The sequence below is a fragment of the Mauremys reevesii genome, linkage group 10, assembly GCF_016161935.1.
Source record: "Mauremys reevesii isolate NIE-2019 linkage group 10, ASM1616193v1, whole genome shotgun sequence".
NCBI classification, from domain to species: Eukaryota; Metazoa; Chordata; order Testudines; family Geoemydidae; genus Mauremys; species Mauremys reevesii.
This window is the reverse complement of record NC_052632.1, coordinates 20,497,719-20,522,086: the sequence shown is the minus strand read 5'-3', so window position 1 is coordinate 20,522,086 and position 24,368 is coordinate 20,497,719. Positions and strand designations below refer to the sequence as shown.

The window sequence follows — 24,368 nt, the reverse complement described above, 5'->3', positions numbered from 1 at the left end:
CTCAGGAACTAAAAAGAAAGAGACAAAACTTAGATGTAAAAGTACAGGCTTTTGAAGAGGTCATCTACTGCAGGGATTAAAAGTTTGATTCCACCTGCTCATTATAAAGAATGTACCAAACAGGAAATGGCATAACTTTAATCTGTTTTTCCAACAATGATTGTTATGGGGGTAGGAAATGCTGTACATAATTCTTACTGCAGTCCTGACACAGTAAACCTATAGCCCTCCTTGCGTGCTGTAAAGTGTACCATCCTCGGATACCTGTGCTTCTGTTAAAGAGGAAATTTCAGACTTTCCCAATGCCTGGAGCTGCTGTAGTTTACAATGCAAGTCTATTCTCTATACAGTGTCAAAACAAAACAAAACAAAAACCCCAGTGCTGTGAGAGTTGTGCATTGTGATTTGTTTGAATTATGAACTCCAAAACTAATTTTAATCATAAACTTGCATAATAAATCCTTATAAACATGAAGCATTTACCAGGTGTCCTTCATTAAGTATTAAAACATCATTCAATTTGATATAGGTTAAAGACCAAACTAATGTGCTTTAAAAGGTTAATCAAGTTTAATGAGCTTGTTAAAGTAATCAATATTTGTTTTATAGACACATTTTTCATTTGGTCCCAAACATGCCAAGTCTCAAAGGAGGCCAAAACAAGGCTCAAGTGAGATGGGAGGGAAATGAATCACTAGGGAATAAACTGCAGTTTTCCATTAATGCCACTGTTGGCTTTCCAACTACACCACTACCTCAATATAATGCCACCCGATATAACACAAATTTGGATATAATGCAGTAAAGCAGTGCTCCGGGGCGGGGGGCTGTGCACTCCGGTGGATCAAAGCAAGTTCAATATAACACGGTTTCACCTATAACGCGGTAAGATTTTTTGGCTCCCAAGCACAGCGTTATATTGAGATAGAGGTGTAGTATACTCATATTTCTTGCTGCAAAATCTGGGTAACATAAGTCTCACAACTACTCCCATTGAAGTCAATGGCAAAATTCCCATTATTATTATAGCTTCTGTGCCTCATAATTAGAATTAAGTACAATATATTTGTTCTGGAAATGGTATGCTAAACCTGACAACAAAAGATCCATGGTATAGTATTATTCAGATACCTACATAAAAATATAACAATATTCTGATTCTCTGCATCACCATAGGTACTTCCCACATTCTGTGCTACCTCCCTATGGGGATGGATTCCAATGGCCTCTTTGCCTTCTCCCATACAGGACAGTAGTTGTATATAAACTCTGTTGCCACCTTAAGTAAGGAGTAAATAAAGCTAGATGGAGGAGGTGTTGAAGGAGGTGGTTCCGGAAGATGAATGCAGGACAAAGTCAGAGAGTAGAAGGAATGGGAATGTGGAATATGTGGAGGATGATTAATATTTTCATCAGCTATGTGCATATACTTAAATAACCACCACTATGTGCATATACTTGAATAACCACCACAGAATTTTTAAAAGAGGGGGAGAAAAAAGTAATACAATCTCCACTCCATTGGTTTGATACTAACTCATTGTCTATCACAGCAGTTATTTTAACATTCTATTCCTCAGGCTATTCCAGCACACATCACTGCAATGATACTAAGGCACAAAGAGAAAAAGTCATTTTGGCTTCTGCTCCATTACAAATGAAACAAACCAAAATGTTTCACAAATGTTTGCACTGTACTTTAGATCAACATCGTAACAGCAACTATTTTAATCATTACCCAGGGATTGATAAAGTAATGGTACTAGCAAATGTTTGCTGTGCATGCATTTAGCAATGGATCTAATAATATACAATATGATAAAGCAATATTATATTCCGCATGTTTGGCGCCAGAATGGCCAGCGTAATCTTTGCACCCTCTCCTCCTCCCCTCTTTAGCGGCACAAAAAACTCTTCAGCAGTCCAGGATCTAGCCCTTCATGTGTCAGTTCTACCCATTTTACATAGAAAGCCAGATTGGTCCTGGTTACACTAATTAATCACTTACACCTAGGGCTAAATTTTGTTCCCCTTTACTCCACTGCAAATCCAAAATAACTGCATCAATTTCACTGGAACTGCTCTGCATTTATATCAGTGTAACAAGCAGCATTTAGTCCCTGAAATTTAACATTAGATCATGGATTATGCCACTGCTGAAAAAGGCCCGTAGATTTACATGGGTATTGAATCCACTTAAACTACATCTGAATTTGGCCCTGCATATTTTGATTTTATTAAAGAAATTAAAATGTCTTAAACTGAATGTGTGGGTGGAGGGAGGAGGGCATCCTTTCAATTTCAGCCAACTTCTTAGTGGAAGGTACTTCCAAATCTCAACAGATTCGTGTCAGACTAGAGGTCAGAACAGGTTTTAATTCCATCTTTAACAAACATCTCACCCAGAAATGCAATACCTTTAACAATATTTAAAAACAAACATTTTCATTTTCTTGAGGATAGAGTTAAACCATAGGGAAGAGAATGTAGACAATACAAATTAATTTGAACGGGTTTGCATTTTGTTTTCCATATGTGCTGGCTGTGTATTGGCTTGCACTTCATCTCCTTTCTAGCACATGTTATAACTTCAGCTTGAGAGGCAGGAAGTGCACAGTTTGCTTTGATATGAGCATATTCTGTCTTTATTTTCCCACTCGGAAATTGCCATATCATTACTTGATAAATAAATGAGGACCATACTCTGCTCTCAGTGACCCTTATGAAGAATGTACAATGTTCAAGAGAGGAAGTTCTTGCTAGCCCCTCCTGGATCACATTTTGGCCTGGTATATTACCCTTGTAGTGCAATAGCAAATAGGATAATTAATGTAAGCATTTTTATAACACTTCCTATTTAAACATTTGAAAATAAGTCTAACAACATAGGTAAAAAGCATCATCTTCCAGTTATAGCCTCCCAGTTCACCTCCCATTGCCAATATGTTTCTGTTCCCCTTGCTGTTCCTCTTCGCCTCCTCCCCAGCATCGCTTTTTTCAACCTCTCTGCAATTTTCTCTCACTCACCCCCACCTCTCCCACCTCACCTCCATTTTCCTTCTTCTAAGTCTACACAGAAACAGGATCCCTACAGCCCCACTGGTGACTGCTGTTCCCATTGCTAGCCTCCATTCTGTCTGTGTAACATCTCAAGTAGCAGGGCATACCAGGGCATTGGCAGCTGTATCTTCTTCAGCCTCCCATGGAGGGCTTTGACTATCAGTACACAGAGCTTGAACTGGAGTCTGCATTCAGTGAGGGCTCAGGGCTGTGAGCAGGGCACTGGAGTGATGATCCCACATGTGTTGCTAAGCAGATAGGCTGTTTCCTTTTGTACTAGTGAGTTACAACAGTCAAGCATGATGCTCATGAAGACCTGGGTCACTGGCCAAGGCTGTCTGATAGGTTGGAGCACAGTCTTCTAGTCAGTCGCAAATGGAACTGGGTGCCGTTTGCCCCCATGTTTATATGAGAGTCTACTAGCACTGAGTCTAAAGGACCCCAAGGCAGAGAAGGGATGTGACAGTCTATGAACAGGGTGACTTAGGGGAGGGGAGTTCTCTCAAGCACTTCCCTCTGCCTACCAGCATCTCCTCATTCTTACCTGGGCTGAAGTCTAGCAACCCATCTGTTGTGAAGGAGACACTGAGTTGGGAGCACACTGCACACAGCTGGCAGTTCAGCCCCAGTGCATAAAGTGCACCTGGGGCAAGGGGTCACCGACCCTAGCAAATAAAACGTCTACCTCTCCAGCCAGGTGGCTGAGGGTCACACATTACAGTCCTGCCTGGCTGCCTTTAGATTGGCTGCCCACCCTACTTCCCCACCTCCTGGGATGTAAGCAGCCAAGCAGAGATGCTGCAGGAAACAGTCAGAGCTCTATGCCCTCCCTTAGGAGCTGATGCCACTCACACAGCCAAGGGAGGGAGCCCAGACACCCTTGTTCAGATCACTTTAAGAACTGTTTAACTCATGTTGTTTTACTAGTTCTCCCAACAGCTTTTTAATATTTATGTTGACTAATACGGTGGGAGAGGCTTGAATCTTATAGGGCTCTCCTCAGGTACAGGCTCAACAGGTGCAGGAACAGATGTCCATAGCAACTCTCTGGATTTAGCCAAAGAGGAACCATCATCAATCTGGTGCAGATGGGAGCAAAACCATTGGAGGGGTGGAAGGAACCCATACGCAGGGGAATGACAGCAACATGAGATGTCTCTTATACATCCTCTACTTTTCCTTTCATAACATAAGTGTGCAGCCAATTGGCTGCTTGGAAAAAGAGGAGAAGTGGTGAGGTTGGAAAGAAGCTGAAGAAAAGTCAATCTGTTTAATGTGTCCTGTTGCTTACATGAACTAAAGCCTACACAAATGGTGGGGATTAGTTAATGGTGCTTGAAACATCAGTCACTACTCCTTTGCACTTGTGACACAGAGTGCAGTGCCTGCATCCAATAGCACCTGGGACTTCCCATGAATCCAGCCAGGATTCAGCAAGAAACCAGCCTGGATTCAGTAAGAAACCTTAAGCCCAGTTCATTCCTGCCTAGCCTCACAGATCTTAACAGAGCATTTCTCCCTCTCTTCCAGCATGGCTGAGGAGTCAGCCACCTCCTCAACACCATCCTCTTTTACTAGCTCCAGTATCTCTGGTAGGGATGGGGCAAAGACTGGCCATGCCAGGGGCAGGGCTACATAGGACCCACATCATTCCCTGTCTAATCTGGGACCATATTTTTCTTCACTGAGTTCTCCTCTCCCCACCCATACCAGTCCCTACGTGTCACCATGTCCAGAGATGTTTCCAGTAGAGCAGCTCCAGGGCAGGCTGGTCCATTGGGGGGGGCCAAAGCCAGTGTAGAGATATACGATCTCCATGCCAACACCTGGGAATCCACCAAGTTTAAGGGTGGCCCCACATAAGAGCAATCTCTCTCTCTCTTTCTTTCTTATACACATACACACACACGTACAGAGGAATGACAGTGTCAGATGAGGAGATCATCACTGGGATTTCCTTCCCAAGAGCCATCGCCTGTGGAAGGAAATGATCACATCCCAGTTCTTAACTATGTGGTCTCCATGGTCACATCTCTCCGTAGCTCTACATTTCTGATGGTTCTTCACAGAGTGTGTGTTTGGGGAGGAGGTGGGGGAAGAGCATGACCCCTGAGGCACACTTAAATAGTTGGAGTGTTTTGTTCCTCTCCCTACATTTTTATTCCAGGAGGACACATGTGGGCAATTATGATTAGTGGGATGATGTTCCCACAGATAACTGGTATCAATAGTATTTTTAGTTGTATCAATGTAATAGCTTTATGACTGCTGTTAGTGTGACTATAGGTATAAGAGATACAAAAATCATCTAATTCAAATAAAAGCAGTCCTTGCAAGTTAGGCTTTAGTCATTTCTGCAGCTGTATATCGTTCTCCAGTGCTCTAATCTTTAAAAGAAGAGGGAGTATCAACTGAAATGTCAGCATTAGTCATTTACAGACTAAAATATATTTATTTGTTCAGTTTGCAGTTTGGTCTCAATCTGTATTATTTTCTGAAGGTGTCTGCTGTATACAACTGAAATGTTGTTTTTTGTGGGTCGGAGTCACAGACAGGACTAGCAACTTGTAGAATTGGGCCTGTAAGCAATGCCATCATCTCAGCCATGCCTAGGGAGGAATATTTATCACAGGCAACACAACAGCTAAAACCTTGAATGATCTTTTCTCGACTCACTGTGAATAATGCCCAGATTTATATCACTTATTATTATTATTATTTCCAGTTGTTTAACACAAGGCTGTTGTATTTAAGGCCCAAATATGTGTAGCATATGTTTGGCTATTTATAGCTTTACAATTACCTCAACAGCCAGAGTAAGACAGATGGTAAACATTACTACTAAGCATAAGTACATTTAGAATTAGACATTTAAATAAATTCAGGTCTGTCTCAAGCTTATTTAAGGGATTTTATCTCTTAAGCCATTTTAGGTGTCTGGTTCTGCTGAACGTCTGTATTGCATGCAGACATGGTCTATATGGCCTTTACTCTATAGATAGTTGTAGAAGGCAGATGACATTAGTGCCTGTACTTTGAACCTGGTTCATGCAATTAAGCTAATAAGACTAATTAATTTGAAAATAAAGAGAGATTAAAACTTTGAGATTGTAAATGACAATGGCTAACTTCTTTCATGCTGCTGAAAGAATATACATGCTTCAGGGAACATCAGTTGGTCTCTCTTAAAAGCCAGAAGACTTCATGCAGAGATTAGAAAACTGACAAAAGTACATGCCAGAGGGCCAAAGCATAATCTCCCAACTTCCAAACCTCAGGCTATGGTGGCTTTTCACATGAATATCACAAAGCAGCAAAAATAAAGGTTAGAACTACAGCTGAGGATTGGGTGAGCTATTTAGCTGAAATATGTTTAAAGATTCTTAGGACTGCTTAAAAAATCTTTGGACTCTTAAGAGTTATTACTAGACAATTTCAAAATAAAAATAGAGTCAAATTGTGTTGCAGAGTGAAACTAAACAAGGTTATAAAACAGATTTTGAAATTGGAATTGTTAACTTGATAATTTTTTTATACTGTTAAGATGTATTTACTGTATATCTTTGGACTTCTTCATCCAATATACATAAAAACCTCTAAATCTGTTTTTTCTATAGATAGCGGGAAAAGGATGCTCTGATCCAAATTCTGCTCTGTTACAATGGTGTAAATCTTAAGTAAATCCACTGAAGTTGATTATGTACCATGTAGCTGAGAACAGAATTTGGCACTATGTTTCTTCCAGACACAGGAGGCCAAATGGTCTCATGAAGCACAAAGGAGAGCAGAAAATGAAAATGTGCATACAAACACACTAGCTTAGAGAAATACTGTGTTTACTCTATCATGCTCCATACAGTCCATATCCTGGCCCTTGCTTAGAGGCTGCAGGGGATGTATTCACATTCTCCATGTCTGAGATGCTGTGAAATCCTCACCTGTACAGCAGGTCTTACGACAACAGAGTGTGGCTTTCAGACCTGTCTCTACACTGTCAATATTGGGAATCTGGGAGCTGTTGTGAATCATCTCCAATTACTTGGCACGTCCATGAAACAGCATCTAATACGTCCCTGTTTCCTGTGTATGTTGTCCTATTCCTTTTGCCTTGAATGGCTTGTTTCCCTGCTTGGAGATGGGGATGTGTGAGTTTGCCCATTGCTAGAGGCATACTTCAAACACATGTTCAAATCTCTCAGCCAAATGAGGCACGTACCAAGATGGATATACTTCACTGCTATCCTTAAGTGTTGAGTAGAGTTGTGGGGAGTTATTAAGCAACTAATATTTTCTATTCCTCAGATGGCTGCATTTCAGTGGCAATTCCGATAAATGCCTTACCTCCCTCCAAGAGGTTTGTGAGGCTTCATTAGTTACTGTTTGAAAGGCACTACATATCTATATTCAAAATTATTATGTATTTCCCTAGAAGAAAAAAAATACTTGTTTCTGATTTAAATTGGCTATGTTCAAGCCCCTATATATAATGTGTTTATGCAGGCATGTGAATTGCCACATAATCACCATTCTTTTTCAGTTTTCCATGTAACTGTGTTCCAGAATCAAAGCTTTCATTTAAAAAATCAAGTCCCTAGCCCTTACGATTGAGAAGAAAGCCTTAAAATTATTGAAAACCTACTAGAATCTGCAGAAAATAATAACGCTGAGAAAAGTGTGAATTGTCCTTATTAGACTATTAGCACTGAACCCTAATGATTTTTAAACAGCAGCATTGTCAACTAGAATCATAGAATCATAGAATCTCAGGGTTGGAAGGGACCTCAGGAGGTCATCTAGTCCAACCCCCTGCTCAAAGCAGGACCAAACCCAACTAAATCATCCCAGCCAGGGCTTTGTCAAGCCTGACCTTAAAAACCTCTAAGGAAGGAGATTCCACCACCTCCCTAAGTAACCCATTCCAGTTCTTCACCACCCTACTAGTGAAAAAGTTTTTCCTAATATCCAACCTAAACCTCCCCCTCTGCAACTTGAGACCATTACTCCTTGTTCTGTCATCTTCTACCACTGAGAACAGTCTAGATCCATCCTCTTTGTAACCCCCTTTCAGGTAGTTGAAAGCAGCTATCAAATCCCCCCTCATTCTTCTCTTCTGCAGACTAAACAATCCCAGTTCCCTCAGCCTCTCCTCATAAGTCATGTGCTCCAGCCCCCTAATCATTTTTGTTGCCCTCCGCTGGACTCTCTCAAATTTATCCACATCCTTCTTATAGTGTGGGGCCCAAAACTGGACACAGTACTCCAAATGAGGCCTCACCAGTGCTGAGTAGAGGGGAATGATCACATCCCTCGATCTGCTGGAAATGCCCCTACTTATACAACCCAAAATGCCATTAGCCTTCTTGGCAACAAGGGCACACTGTTGACTCATATTCAGCTTTTCGTCCACCGTAACCCCTAGGTCCTTTTCTGCAGAACTGCTGCCCAGCCATTCGGTCCCTAGTCTGTAGCAGAGCATGGGATTCTTCCGTCCTAAGTGCAGGACTCTGCACTTGTCCTTGTTGAACCTCATCATATTTCTTTTGGCCCAATCCTCTAATTTGTCTAGGTCCCTCTGTATCCTATCCCTACCCTCCAGCGTATCAACCACTCCTCCCAGTTTAGTGTCATCTGCAAACTTGCTAAGGGTGCAGTCCACACCATCCTCCAGATCGTTAATGAAGATATTGAACAAAACCGGCCCCAGCACCGACCCTTGGGCACTCCACTTGATACCGGCTGCCAACTAGACATGGAACCATTGATCACTACCCGTTGAGCCCGACCATCTAGCCAGTTTTCTATCCACCTTACCATCCATTCATCCAGCCCATACTTCTTTAACTTGCTGGCAAGAATACTGTGGGAGACTGTATCAAAAGCTTTGCTAAAGTCCAGAAATAGCACATCCACTGCTTTCCCCTCATCCACAGAGCTGGTTATCTCATCATAGAAGGCAATTAGATTAGTCAGGCATGACTTGCCCTTGGTGAATCCATGCTGACTGTTCCTGATCACTTTCCCCTCCTTTAAGTGGTTCAGAATTGATTTCCTTGAGGACCTGTTCCATGATTTTTCCAGGGACTAAGGTGAGACTGACTGGCCTGTAGTTCCCTGGATCTTCCTTCTTCCCTTTTTTAAAGATGGGCACTACATTAGCCTTTTTCCAGTCATCCGGGACCTCCCCCGATCACCATGAGTTTTCAAAGATAATGGCCAATGGCTCTGCAATCTCATCGGCCAACTCCTTTAGCACCCTCGGATGCAGTGCATCCGGCCCCATGGACTTGTGCTCGTCCAGCTTTTCTAAATAGTCCTGAACTACTTCTTTCCCCACAGAGAACTGGTCACCTCCTCCCCATGTACAACTAGTTCAATTCTGATCCATTTCAGGAGAAACATCAATCTCACGTAGTTGTCCATCCTTGTTGGATGTGGTGGCAAACAGTGCAAGGGCATGTAGTGAAGGAGCTAGTTGTTAGTTTGCTTTGTTGGAGTGGGGAATGACAAAATCTGCCCATACTTAATTTCTGTTCCTGTCCCAGCAGAGACAAAAAGAAATAAAATTAAATATCAAATAACAAGAGAAACTGTATTGATTGTAGTGGGATTGGTTGGGGAAGGGCACTGAGAAAGAGAGGACATGGGGGCAATACTGCATAATTCCAAGGTTTCTGCCACATGATCAAGTTGTATATGCCGCCTAGCACACAGGGTCTTTGCTGTAACCCCTGTTAACTTTATATATATGTGAAATAGCAGTGGTTATACATCTATATCTGCAAATTATGAGATGGCAAACAAAACATCTTTATTTGCTCCATGTGCAGGGCCAGCTCCAGGCACCAGCGCAGGAAGCAGGTGCTTGGAACGGCCAATGAAAAGGGTGGCAAGTCCGAGTCTTTAGCAGCAATTTGGTGGCGGGTCCCTCAGTCCTTCTCCGGGGGAGGACCGGCCGCCGAATTGCCGCCGAAGAATGAAGCGGAGCGGTAGAGCTGCCACCGAAGTGCCGCTGATCACGGCTTTATCTTTTTTTTTTCCTTCGCCGCTTGGGGCAGCCAAAAAGCTGGAGCCGGCCCTGTCCATGTGTATGTTAAACCCTAGACTTATTGAGGGAAGGGGAATAAATAAAATCCACTGCTAAAAATACAAACTGGAGTTGGTGTGTAATTCACTAACATTTTGCAATTGACAAGGATTCTTCACAGAGCTTGCAGCACTTTCTGTATATAGGGCATTATGCGAAGGCTTTAAACCATTTTATGCCATACTGAATTAACATGCTAAACCTAATCCCTGCTACCCTTGGAGACGAAGAATGAACATAACTCTCTTATTGCAGGTGGCTCAATCCACATTTCTAGTTGCCTGCATTCACTCCACTCTTGTATAGCTGCATATTGAAACTTCTCCTTCTCCTTGCATTGCCTTTGTAATAAATGAAGTCAGATCGGGGGAGGAGGGGAATTGATGAGCCTTCTACAGATTAAAAAAATATATAATAATAGGCTTACCTTCAAAATGCTGCCTCACACCAAGGATAAATCATGGACAAACAGAAAACCATTTGTAGTTTGACTAATTATAAATGGCTTAATATAGCATATAGTCATCCCCTAAATATTTAGTGTTGTGATCATTGTGAAATGTAATTACTTCTACGGTGGTTTAGTATTACAGAATCAATATGATCACTATGCTAATGTACTGCGGGTTTGTAGGGTTTCAATTTATGCAGCCCTGGCTAGTGATGTCCAAATTACAGTACTTCATATAAGAATGTTTCTTATTCTTTGTGATTGGTAAGTAAGACCCAGCTAAATAAATATGCCATCAGTTGCATTCCATGTAAAATCTAATAAGCTTTAATTCTGAAAGATCCGTATGTATACTGTCACTTCAAGAAGATATTAACGTAATTAGTATGTGTAGGCCGGTCATTTAGGTCCCTGATATTGTGTGCTTGGCCTGTTTCATAAAGGTTTCCATATTTCACCTTTATGAAATTAAGAGCAGATTATTTTGATCTGTGTTCTGTTCAGCATCTCTAGATTCTAATGAGTGAAACTTTATTGATAAAAATTATACAAAAGCAAAGTATTGTATCTGAGTTTTTATAAGTCAATGAGGGAACAGAGGAAGTAAACTATGTCTGAAGAGAGCTATTTTTTGTTTTTCTACTACTTTTCTGGAAGAGAAAAAAGTTGGGGGTCGAGGGGAAGCTCTAACTGTCAATGAACCAGCAGTGAGTGTCTTGATTTCAGTCCTCTTTAAGTACGAACCCTGAAGAGTACAGATGGGAAACTGTCTATTTATAGGTTTACAAGTTCTTATCTGAGAAATGTAGAAAAATACAAAGTGATGAATTTTAAGAGTGTACCAAATGGCTATTGGAAGCATTACAAACATTATGATATCTGGCCTATTTTCTGTACATTATGGTCAGAATTTTCAGAAGGGCTCAGCACCTACAACTATTTTCAGAACAGTTCATCTCCCACGTAGGCCCCTAAATGAGTGGATATTTTGAAAATCTAGTCAACAGTGCCACTGTGAGAGCTTCAGTGTGCCAAACTTTTGAAACTGTGCCCCTAATTTAGGTGCCAAATGGGAACTGACCTCCTGAGAAAACTTGGTCCCAATTTATATGAGTACTAAACATTTGAAAATCTGGGCCCCAAACACTTTTGAAAATTTGACCTTGTAACAATTTGTGTACGTTTGTTGCATATCCAGTTGCAGTGGTGAAGTGGGAAATCTCTCCCAAGTTTCCGGTTAAAAACTAGTGGTTTGGGGGGGAAAGGTGCATTTCTCCTCTATTCCTCCAGTGGGAATTGGACTGTTGGACTGGGTGCAGTATTAAAATTCTGGGGAATCATTTTAAATCACTGTAACTGGTTTCTGAACTTCATCACAACCTTATTTTTTCACCATTCCAGTGGGTCCCTGCAGGCCATAAAAATAATTCAGAAAAGATTTTTCACATTTCACTTGTCAGCCACAGACATGTGCAAGATCAATTTACAGAAATTCTGGAATGTGGAGTCTGCAAAGATAACTCTTCCCTCCAGCAAAAGTGTTTGATATTTGATTAAAATTGGTGCAAAGTGATAAAGAGACAAAAGAGCTGCTAGCTGTTTGTTCGCATTGTATCAACCACAGTAGATAGAAACATTCCCCATAGATTTCAAAAGATATTGCATGTCTGTGCACTAATGTACGGTTTTTTTGTTGCTGTTGAAAGCCCTTGCTCTCTGTAATATTTAACCAAAAAAAGTTGTTATACAGTCCAAATGAATAATTGCTCTCCTGCTCACCCAAGGTAATATTACTTTACATTGGTGGTAGGAAGCGGGTGCTTTGCCATACGGGTTCTTCACAATATTAATTCACTTAGATTGCATTGTATGGATGTGATGCACTGAGATGACATAACACAAGCGCTCTGTTCAAAAGCCTAACATGGTATATACATTAGTTTTCCGCAAAGAAAGCCTGATATCATTTCTTTCTCAGCTGCAATAACTCATTGTGCAGGTGCAAACTAAATGTTCTCACTGATAAGCAAACTAACTCCGAGTTTTCAATGTTGAATGATAATTGGAACAGAAACTGACAAGCTTATCTCCAAAATATATTTATATTTATCTTGATGTTTAGTCCATGATATCAAAGCCATCGAAATAGGAAAATAGTCACTCTGCTGTAAGGAAAAATATGTGACAGGAATAAATCTGAAAACTGTGAGAGAGAGATTTTGTAGTTGAAAAAAGTTCAGCACAGCTCCAAATGGCATGGCTACCTTTGAACTGCCTATGGACTCCAAGCATACTACTTTGTGTCTCGGCAAGTTGCACACACAGCAACAAACCCAGCCACAGGATGTGTGACTGTATTAAGTGGGATTGGCGGGCACATCAGGGCTATCATTACAATCACATTAAAATGATGCATACTGACATGACTGAGAATTATTTTTAAAAAAACAACAACCCCCTGGTGACACCCTCATTTTTAAGGATGTTCAAGGGGACACAGGCAAATGTACTCACATTTCCCTCACAAATATGAAATAAGCTAATTAGCTATATCAAAAATAGAGTCTCTTATAATTAGTTAACAGCCCCCCAAAATAATTACTTTAATACAAGCTGTTATAATGTAAAATATATCCAGTTAACAGATATTTCACAAAAACCTTAACTACAGTATAATATAATTAAATTTGATAGATAGCTGATTAGCTGATATAATTAAAATTGACATCAAGAAAGATAATGTACTGTGCTGGAATGGCTTTTGGATGTACATTATGGAATGGAGAAGAATGCTACTTTTCCTAAGTTCAGAATAAAAGAAAATAGAAATCCAGGCTTTATACTAATATATCATGGTAGGAAAAGTATGTCTGGCAGACCTAAGAACACTTAAAAGAAACAATAAATTATCTGAAATGTGATGTAAAAATAGAATGTTTTGCAATGTCTCTCAGTATCCATGGAAATATTATTCCAGTGATCACGTTAAAGTTATATACAATAAAACTATACTAAAGGGTTTGAGATTTTTTAGAAAAAGGTAATTTTATCTTTAATGTGAAAAAAGTAACATAAATGCAGATTATGATTTGATGCATGCAAGAAATCTGGAAATTCAGTTAAGGTTCCCAGAGCAATACTAAATTTTGCCTCCTTGTGAATATGTATTACAATAGGCTTTTTAATTCATGACCATATAGCAGTGGGCAATATGCCATATTAAGCAAACTATACATGTTATTTAATGGAAGGAAGCTAACCTTTCTATAATAATCACAAACATTTTATATGACTACTTATGCAGAATTGTAATATTATTCCTGCAGTAAGACTGTGTAAGTAAGTTGGCTGTTATACTATTGATTTTTTGTTGAAACAGCACTTTTTCCTACAACCTTATTAGATGTGTGTCTGTTTCATTTTATATTTCTGCATCTGTGCTGTGATCCTATAATGAAAGATCTGCATGTGTATAAGAAGCAGAATCAAGGCTGTTAGGAGAACCTTGAAACAGAATTTCTTAATTTTGTTCAGTCTAAATCTCAAACTTTGTTACATTCATGAACTTTTTACATATTCTTTTACCTTATTTTATTATTATTATTTTGTATTTATAGAATTCCAATTCTTTGGAAAGATAAACACATGGTCCCAACGTCAGAGTGCTTACAAACCAAAACAAAGATAATGCATAGGATGACATTCAGACTGGGAGGTAAGGGGACCGTCTAGAGCTGGTCAGAGATGTTTTGATAGAACCTCTTTCTGTTGGAATATGCAGTTCCATTGAAATGGACCAACAAAATCTTGTTGATCTTGTCAGAATTCTGTTTAGGAAGAAAACTGGAGAAAGAGATTTCCAACACTGTCACATGACTGTGGTACTCTACTGAGGCCAGGGAGCTCAGCCCATAGGGAAGAATGAGGACATGAGGCACCTGAACTACAACTCCCATGAGGCAACATGGCACCTTAGGCAGATTCAGTTTGATGACAAATTGATTCAAAACCAAATATTTGATCATTTCCGAATCTAAAATTTCTCTAACTTTTCATTCCACAAAAATGTCAATATTTCAGCATTTCATCCACATTTGTGATGAAAACAAGTGCAAAGTGTTGGAATTTCTTACAGGACAGAAATTCCAGTTTTCACTCAGATCTAATTTTCAAGCATATTCATCTGCTGTTTCTTAAGTTTGCAATTTACTATGGCTCCATCAAGCAACAATCTGTGCATAGGTAGGCCCCTGTGTTCTCACAGAGCCCCACTGGACAGAACAGGGCTCTGTGTGGGCTCTGGGGTTCTGCAATTTTCAAAGAACTCTCAGCAGGCCCTAATAGGGACAAAAATTTTAAAGGTATTTAGGGGTCTAATTCCCATTAATAGCGATGGGAGTTAGGCACACCTAAATGCCAACATGAATTTAATACCAGGATGACTTAGACTTCTATAACATAATATGAATGTGCTAAAGTTAGTTTTAAATTTGTGTTTGAACCACGACATACGTAACAAGTTGAGAAGTTTGGTCTCAATCCAGCAAGGTACTTAAGCACATGCCTAACTTTAAGTACACGAGTAGTACCACTAAGGCTTAAGTGCCTTGGTGCATCAGGGCCTTAAAGAGGTTTGTTCTGCAGAGAGAGGATGTTTTAGTTTTGTCAAATTATAAACTGCCTCCTAATCCTCATTTCTGCTGTAAAGTCAACTAAATTCACTGATGGCCAAGAGAATATAGCACTTTCTTTGGCTTATTTCAATTCAGGAAAGCAGTGTAATATCCACACTCATAACATGATCTTTAGGTAGCAAAATGATTATTTCAATGGCTGAAAAACATCATCTCTCCAGATCTCCCCCACCCACCAAAGAGAACTCAAAAAGGCTGAAAGGTTTTCTTCCACTTTCCAAAACAATTCACTCTGAGGCTACGGGCAAGCATGAGCAGCTGTAGCACTGAAGGTTTTTGGAAGTTTTTCTGGAACATTGAAAGTGATGAAAATAAGATAGAAGAATGGAAACATTGTATCAGCCTTAACTCTAGAGCCACTAACTGTATAAATCCTGGGTTATGTTTTAATTTCTGTTAACTTTAAATTGTCAATTTTGGAGTTTGACTATAAATAAAATGTTTGGTTGAACATACCTAATAAGAGCTTGTATCAGCGCCTGTCTGAGTTGATAATAGTTACCATAGCAACTTCACAATTTTGCTCTCTATCATTATTCGCCACCTTTGGTCACATTTTTTTAAAGCTTTGGTTGCTGGAATAGCACAGTGCACATGTAAATGCCTTCTCATCATTCTGTTTTTAAAGGGCATTCACTTCTTATTTCTGTCCCTTTGCAGAAGTTCTTAGTAGCAACATTATCAGTAACCAAAAATACAATTGATGTTTACTCTGCCAGTCTGAAAGCATCATAGAAGGATGGTCTTGTGATTAAGATATTGGACTGGGACTAAGAAGACCTGGGTGTAGTTTCTGGCTCTGCTGTGGACTGCTGTGTGACCTATAGAAGTCTCCCATTGACTTCAATGGACATTGGATTAAGTCTTTAATCACTCTCTTCCTCAGTTGTCCATCTGTAAAAATGTGGATTACAGTATTTTCTTTCTCCCACTGTCATGGGATGTACAGAGCCTATGATCTCCCAACTACTGAAGACTAGCTGCCTTCTCAGCTGTGTCTGATTGGTGGCCCTGCAACAGCTGTGGAGATAAAAAGGCTGCAGGTCTGAAGGGAGAAGTAGTTGCCAGGGAAGCTGAAGAATCACTGAGAAAAGGGACTTTCAGCAAGAGCCTGGTGAGAAGCTGCCCTCGTAGCTGGACCTCCTGAGGAAGAGGATCACAGAAAGTGAACCAGGGAAACAGCCTACAAGAGTGGCATGGTAGAAAACAGTAAGAAATAGGGAGAAATTGATTCCAACTGTTTCATACAGAGTCACTAGATTGGAAACCAGAGGAGTGGGCAGGCCTGGATATGCCTACCAATCCCAGCAGAAGGGGTTTTTTTTGGTTTGGTTGTTTTTTGTTTGTTTGTTTGTTTGTTTAGTGTTTACTTCAGTCTAGTTTTAAAAGCCTTGAGCAATGGGGCTACCACCACTTCCCTAGACAGGCTATTCTACATCTCTCAATAATCTGAATCCTGGCTGTATATGACACTGTTGTTCTCTTTGTGTGGTATCATGACAATTGAGATCAGCTCTGACACTCAAAATAATAATCCCCAGAGAAAAGGGAGGGAAATATATTTTTAAGTATTGTAACTGAGCTGCTTGTCTCTTCTTCATCTGACAGATCCCCAGTCTGTTGATCCTCATGGTGTGTAGAAAGGCTTATCAGGTCTCCCATGCTTTTTGAGAAAGGAGTGGAATAGGAGGGTAGATGTGAGTTTTGTGGGGATTAAAGCTAATGGAAAATTTTCCAAAATGCTGATTATCAAACCCAAATTTTCTCATGAAAACAAGTTGGATTCAACCAAACTTTCACTGAAAGGACCCCAGGAACCCAAAGCTTCTGGGGTCTGTGGCTCCAACATGTGGACTGCCCACATGACTCGTAGGGGCCACAGCTTTAGGGTAGCTCCACCATGCAATCTGTCCCAGGGCCAGGAGCCTGCAGCTTACAAGCTGAGTCTCACAGAGCTTTCAGGGTCCCTGCAGTAGGCCTAGAGCCCTGTAAACCCCAGCTCAAGCCATGGCTGCCAGCGTCTAGACTCCCAGCTCTTCAGCAAAGCATCTGGAAACCCTGGGAGCTGGAGTTCTCAGGATTTCCAGGCTCCCTGCTGCTTTGGAATCTCTGGGAGATTTGGCTCAAATTGTGGCTCTCATGGTCTAGGTTCCTGATACTTCAGCAGGGAGCCTGAGAGCACCAGCTAGATTTGGAGAAACCTGAAAGCCCTGAGAGCCATGGCTTCACTTGGGGCTTTCAGGCTCCCAGCCACAGAATCAAACTATCTGGCCAGCTGGCTCCCTGGGCGGCCCAACTCTCGGGGCAGCTAGCTCAGAGCTAGCTGTAGCTGGGCAGCCCAGTAGGGCAGCTGCCCCAGGATCCCTGACAGCTGCCAGGGATCTGGGAAGCACATTTTTGTTTCAGATACACTGTGGTTTGGTTTTTCTGAAATTAAAATTCCAGTTTGCAGGAATTCCCCTTTTTGGACAGTTCTAATGGCGAAGTTATTGACAGTCCTGATGCATTGATTGGGCGAGGAGGAGTTTATAATTTCTTGTTAATTTGTGATACTGTAGGTGTAATTTCATTGGACACGTACCTCAAGTGACTAGGTGGATACATTTGAAGCATCTGAATATATAAACTAAAATAGGCATTCTGGCCTGGAAGCTTTTATTGGTATTACACCTAAAATGACCCTTTCTTAGTTACACTCTTACTAAATAATTACTCTCTCTCCTTGGTCTTTGTACCCTTCAAATACTCGTACAGTTATTGTTGCCCTTAAGTCTTTACATAGCAAAGTTCTATATGTTTAGCACTTTCAGTATTTCCTCACAAATCTCTCCCAATGTATCTGCTCTTACTGTGTGGACTTTCCCCTATATCCTGCATTCCTTCAGTGACTACGACCTCCACCTCCCATTTATCCAACTTCTTTCATAAATATCTTTGTGCTTCCTTGCTGCTCCTAACACACTGAATGACCTTTCTGAACTGATTCACAGGGCCTCAAAACCCAGCTCTTCCATGATGCTTACAAGAAATTGGCCAACTAACAGTGAATAGGTAAAGGGGCAGTGAGGTACAGGTGATGAGTGTTTATCAGGAAAAAAAATTATAGGCAGTGCAAGAAGCAGTGCTTATAGATCAGGTTGCTCAATTCTTTCCATTCTAGGATCCTGTTTTCAGTTGCTTATAACTTTGCTCAACTTAAACTTTTGTGCAATGCCAAGTGTCTAGCTAAGGCTGAATAAGGCAGAGGGCTGCAGGAATAGAAAGGGCAGTCTCCCAGTTAAGTCAGCTGCACTGGAGTCTATCCCTGCCTCCTCCACAGAATTCCTCTATGACACTGGGCAAGTCATATAAACCAAAAAGTTCATAGGTGGCCACTGTGTGGTCCTCATTTTCTGGGTTCCCAACTTGAGACACCTGGAGTCTGATTTGCAGAAGTGCTGAGCACTCATAGCTGAAGCTAAGATCAATGGTAGCTGTGCTTTGAACATATAAAGTACTATGCAATATTAAGTTTTCTGAAAAATCAAGTCCTAGGCATCTCAGATTGGATACCCAAAATTAGTGAATACTTTTGACCTTAATCTTTTGTGCCTCAGTTCCACATCCAGAAAATGGGGGAAATAATATCACCTCATCTCACGGGGGAGTTGTGAAAATAAATTCATTAACATTTATGAAGCACTCAGATACTAGAGTGAAAGGCACCATAGAAAAGCCTATGAGGAAATTAATAATTCTGTCTTCAGAGTGGTGTTTGGATAACATGCAGAATAGAAGGCCTGGGGCCCTCCACGCACTGAATGATGATCAAAAGAAGTATTGAATAGCTGCACTTTCAGTGCACAGCCCCCATCCTGTGCACTGAATGAGGGAGGGATTCCATGGTAAAAATGGCATGTGATCATATAATTAAAGACTGCATCATAATGCATACACACAAGGGGCCTGAATTAAGGTTGCACAGGTGGCCTCAGTTCTGGCATTTCCTAATTTTGGAGAGCTTGATTTTGCAACCTTAATGTTTTTAACATGTTTTACACAATGATGTATAAAATCTATAAATATATCTACATCTATATATAAATATCATGCATATTTTGACTATATCCCTCTCCCTGCCCATTTGTATGGAGCTTATCTTATATTGGGAGCTCTTCAGGTAGGGACTGTGGCTTCTTGGTATGTGGATAGTGCCTTGCCACTGGAGTCACAAATAACTAAATAGTTTTAAATGAGCCAGTAGTAAGGCATCCCAAAGACATATTCAGACCAATATCATCTTGTTTAATATTTTTACAGCTTTTACAATAGCAATAAAACCCAAGTAAAATGTCTGAACAACACTTAAGAACATCTGAAGGCAACTCAAATGTCCTGTATTAAATACATTACCTGCAGCTACAGGGTATAGTTAACCCACATTGCTTAGCTCTCTTTTATTGGTCTCTCACTGATGTATTAGAAAAGAACAGAATTAATCCATGCATTATCAGGATTACCAAGACTTGAGAGAGCACAGAGAGATATGCTGAAGGGGAAAAAAGTAGAATGACCTTGAACTCTGTTCCCCATACATCACTGATTCTATTACCTCCACTGGCACAATTCCATTGCAGCAACATTGCAGTCTACCATAGCGATGATGCTATGGACACCAGTAGGAAAGAGCCAAATGTGAGGTAGAGAAAAGGCAAGGAAAACAAAAAGGGGAAAACACTCAACTAAAAAAAAAAAGCTATGGGTACTAATGGAGCAACGCTACAATTCCAGCTTAGGTCCTGGCACAAACAAGATTTTTCAGCTATTCCAAGAGCGGTGACAAAAAAAATCTGTCTTTAAATAGCTAAATTGTACATCTGCAGCTCATCTGTGGTAATAAACCAACTATATTTTAAAGAGAACCTGTATTATTCTGATATATTTCGAGTGCTGGATTTTTAAAACTGTTTAATGCTACAGCTGTATACTGTTAATCCTCCAAGAGAGCTGCCAAGAGTAAAATGAGAAGATTTAACTTATGGTTGGTTTTCACATATACTGTACAGTGCTATTCCGACTAGGGACACAGTAGTGTCTGAATATTTTAACAGATCTGAACTCTTTCCTGAATATCTTCACTTATGCAGCTGCTTTCCCTTTAAAACTCCATATAGGAAATACTTTTCATATCCCTTGAAATTTATGTCTCTCTCTACACACAGACATACATATGTGAGGGGGGGGTGCACGCACACACACCCTTTAAGTTATTTACATATTAGAAGACTAAGGAATATTTACTTGTGATGCTAAAATACAGCGATAGATGAGTGAAGATGGCTCCTACAAGTATTCACCACAGAACAGCACCATTCACATTTGAGGACATTTTTTAAAACTGTTTTCAAAGAAAATCCCACAGAGACCATATTTCAGAGCCTGTAATTACATGTCTTAAAACAACTTTGACAAAAATATTTGACTTAGATCAGGTAGCCAATACCATTCAGGATGATGGCATCAACAGGTTCTACTCTATCCTATTCCTACATAATAATACACTGAAGAGGAGACCTTAGCAGGAAACATCTAAGGCTTTGAGGTTGCTACTGTTGTGTAACCTTGGACCTTATGACCAGTGGAAGTGTGGAATGAGCAGGGGCAACAGATATATAAACCACCCTACGCTAGAGATCCATGGGAACACACTACACACTCCCTGCAAATGTCACTGGGCTCATATGGAACCATTGTGTATCCGTACTGCTGCTTCCAGCCCTCATAGTGATAGAACTGGAAGGCAAATACACCTAGCTTTGGATAAAATATCAGCTCAGACATTAGACATCTGATCTCAGTTTAAGGCAGATGGTTAAGATTCTGTTATCTGCTAAAAGTGAGTAATTTTGTTCAGCCTTGAACCATACACAGAAACTAGAACATCTGATCTATATCTCTCTAGTAGGCACACTGTAGATATGGCCAAATTTTTATTATTTTTTTCTGAAAAAAAGATAAAGGAAAAGGTAGTTACTGTGTAACAAATAATTCAAACTCCTGACCTCAACCTCAGAAAAGAGGTGAGTATGTAGACAACACTACTCTGGGAATGTAAATGACAATCTGGTCCTTTGTGTTAACAACAGGGCAAGAAGTTGGCCACGGTAGTTATAAATACACCTCTACCCCAATATAATGCTGTCCTCAGGAGCCAAAAAATCTTACCACATTATAGGTGAAACTGCGTTATATCAAACTTGCTTTGATCCGCCGGAGCGTGCAGCCCCACCCCCCTGGAGTGCAGCTTTATCGTGTTATATCCGAATTCGTGTTATATCGGGTTGCGTTATATTGGGGTAGACGTGTATATGCTGACGATAGAAAATACAGTTTGCAATTATATTTAAAGCATTAGGCCTTATTCAGGAGTAATCTACAAAAGTTAAAATCATTTTGGAAGATTGCTAACTTTATGTTTGTGCCTTACATGCATGTTAGCGAGAACTCCTAATGTGTCCCCATCCCCCAATCCCTGAGTTTGCTATAGCTAGAATTTGAAATAATTCTAACACGCCTGATAAGTAGATGGTTATTACCATACCTTTCTCCTAAAAATAAATACCGGATACTTCTTTTTTTCTTGAAGGACTTTCCACATGGAGTGGGTGAACTCCAAAAAATGTTTGGTTCCAGAAAACATTTAGAAGTTTTTGAGAAGCTCTAAAAGCTTCAAAGAACAGTTTTTCATTCTTTTGGGGGGAAAACAGCATGTTTACATGCGTGCTCTCTCTCTCTCTCTTTGTGTGTTTAAACATATTGATTTTTTTCCTAAGAGTATGAAAAACTGTTGTGTATGCATGCGCCTCCTTGATTCTATACTGAACAAACCCCCATGAGAAGAACAAGTTGAGGGTGGAAGGAACATATGATCATCTCTGTTGTTAATGACACTTAGAACCCAGCTCTCCCCTTTGGCATTCTACTGCTCTGATAGGGTAATGCACAGGAGTTTGGCGAGATAGAAATGTACAAGAGTTTGGGGAGAACGAGAAATTATAATGAAAGGATTCTGAAATCTAGCAACAATACTCCTATTCCCTTCTCCTCATTCTGAAACTGCTGTACACAGTACTTCATAGGAACAACATGGACAGGGAACATTGTTGTTAGATAGGCTTGATGGTCACCTATGTTCTCTCTCCATCCTTCCTTGATATCTGACTTTTTTTCCCCCCCTTTGAACTGAAAATAAACCTTGAAGGCCAGTTTTGTGGATGAATATTAGCCAGCTGTCCAGAAAAAAATCTTAAGATGCACTCCTGTATAAATGGAGATTAATTTGTAAAAGGGAAATGTGAACAGAAAGAAGACTGCTTTCAGAGGCATTCTGACATTAGAAATATCCCCCAGAAAACACTATCCAAAGGTCCAAAAAGGAACAAAGATAAGTACAGCAAATATCCTCTGGTAAATCAAAAATAAATAAACAAACAAAGACTGTAGAAGAAAACATCCCAAAGGCACTTAAACAAAATCACTTCCAAGGTGCAAAAAAGATAGGAGGGTCAATAGTCAACAACAAAATGACATTTCAGCTTCAAAGAGCCTTAATCATACCTTGATCCGGTATCATGTGAGGGATGATAAGTGCCCATTTCAGACAAAATGGTATTTCTTTTTTTTTTTTTTTTTGGTACCTCATTTAAGTGCCTTTTAGCTGTGACTCGTTTGAAATATTTTTTGAGTTATCAGTAGAAGTTTCCCTGACTTGACTTTGTCTTTTTTGCTGAATTGTGATCCTGCAATGTCCCAATAGGTTTGAATTGTAATGAAAAGAATCCTCCCATCGCTGTTCCGCTTTTGCATTAATCTATATTATTTCATAGTACCTTATTGTGATGCTAGAGCAGCAGATCAAATATGGAAATATATACAATCCTTACATACAATAATAATAAAACCGATAACGAGGAAAGAAGAAATGTTACATATGTGCTCAAAATAACACATACTGGGACATCTTGATTTTACTGGCAACATCAACAGTAGATAAACACTTTTTTCTAAGGAAATAAAATGTAAATATAGATTAACACATGACAGTTGAGACTTTACACGTACTTTTTTCAAAGTTGTGATTCCAACAGCAACTGTAATTTGAACTTCTGTGCTGTTTCAGAAAGGCATTAGAATTAACACCATGCTGTGTATAGTAGAACTATGAAGTATTGTAACAGGGCATATTATAGCTGATGTAACAGGACTTTAGATCCTGACTCAGTAAAGCACTTCAGCCAGTGCCTAACTCTAAGCATTAATAATACTGAAGTCAGTGGGATTTAAGCTTGTACTTAAGATCCCATCAAGGCACTTGCATCCGTGTGTAACTTTAGGCATGAGTGGTCTCTTGACTTCAGTGGGACTACTCTGCTTAAAATTACGTGCATGCCTAAATACCTTGCCAGAAGCAAGGTCATAGTGAAGACTGCCTACTCTTCTCCATTCAGAGAGTCTTTGGTCAGTTGCTCCTATCTTTTTGAACCCTTCGCTTTTTAGGTTAAAATTTTCCATGCTTGGTCTCTGCCTGCAGGTGACTTTGTTTTTAATAAAACTTCAGCAAAAATGGTTCATCATTTTTAAGAATAAGAAGAGTGCATTTCTCACTATGCAAATTGCATGTGACTATTATTGAACAACTCTAAACCCTCAGTGAGTGAGGACAGGAAACTGAATTTTGGAAGGAAGGCAGGTATTTGGGGGAAGAGATGCGCCTTTTAATGTTCCAGTGAAGATTGATTTTGATTTGCTGAGTGACAACTTGAAAACCATCATTCATTCCCATCTGGTAGTCTTTTCACAATAGCACTTTTTTATCCACCAACATTCTAAAGGGAAACTAGTCACAATGTAAATGTTCACTTAGTTGATTAACTGCTTAGTCTTCGGGGAAAATGTGGTGAACTTGTGCACTGAAAGAAGCAGGGGTCACATTGTTAAACTCACTTGTTGTTATTCCTTTAACTCTCTCCCAGACTCTTAATTTACTATTGCACTAAACAAGGTGCTGATGCTGAATTTATACAATGTTTACATACCTAAC

General features: G+C 40.0%; 1 protein-coding gene across 8 annotated transcripts in view; it reads left to right on the top strand.

The window, feature by feature from the left end:
- SEMA6D (semaphorin 6D) overlaps positions 1-24,368 on the top strand; it is a 277,199-nt gene that overhangs the window by 146,233 nt on the left and 106,598 nt on the right. For 3 of the 8 annotated variants that reach the window (XM_039491727.1, XM_039491732.1, XM_039491726.1), the window contains one exon: positions 14,213-14,310. The exons of 2 other annotated variants lie outside the window; for them this stretch is intronic. The gene's annotated coding sequence lies outside the window, so the exon portion shown is untranslated. Of the gene's footprint in view, positions 1-14,212; positions 14,311-16,344; positions 16,499-24,368 lie in introns of those variants that run through there. 3 more of the 8 variants (XM_039491729.1, XM_039491725.1, XM_039491731.1) reach the window with 3 other exon arrangements.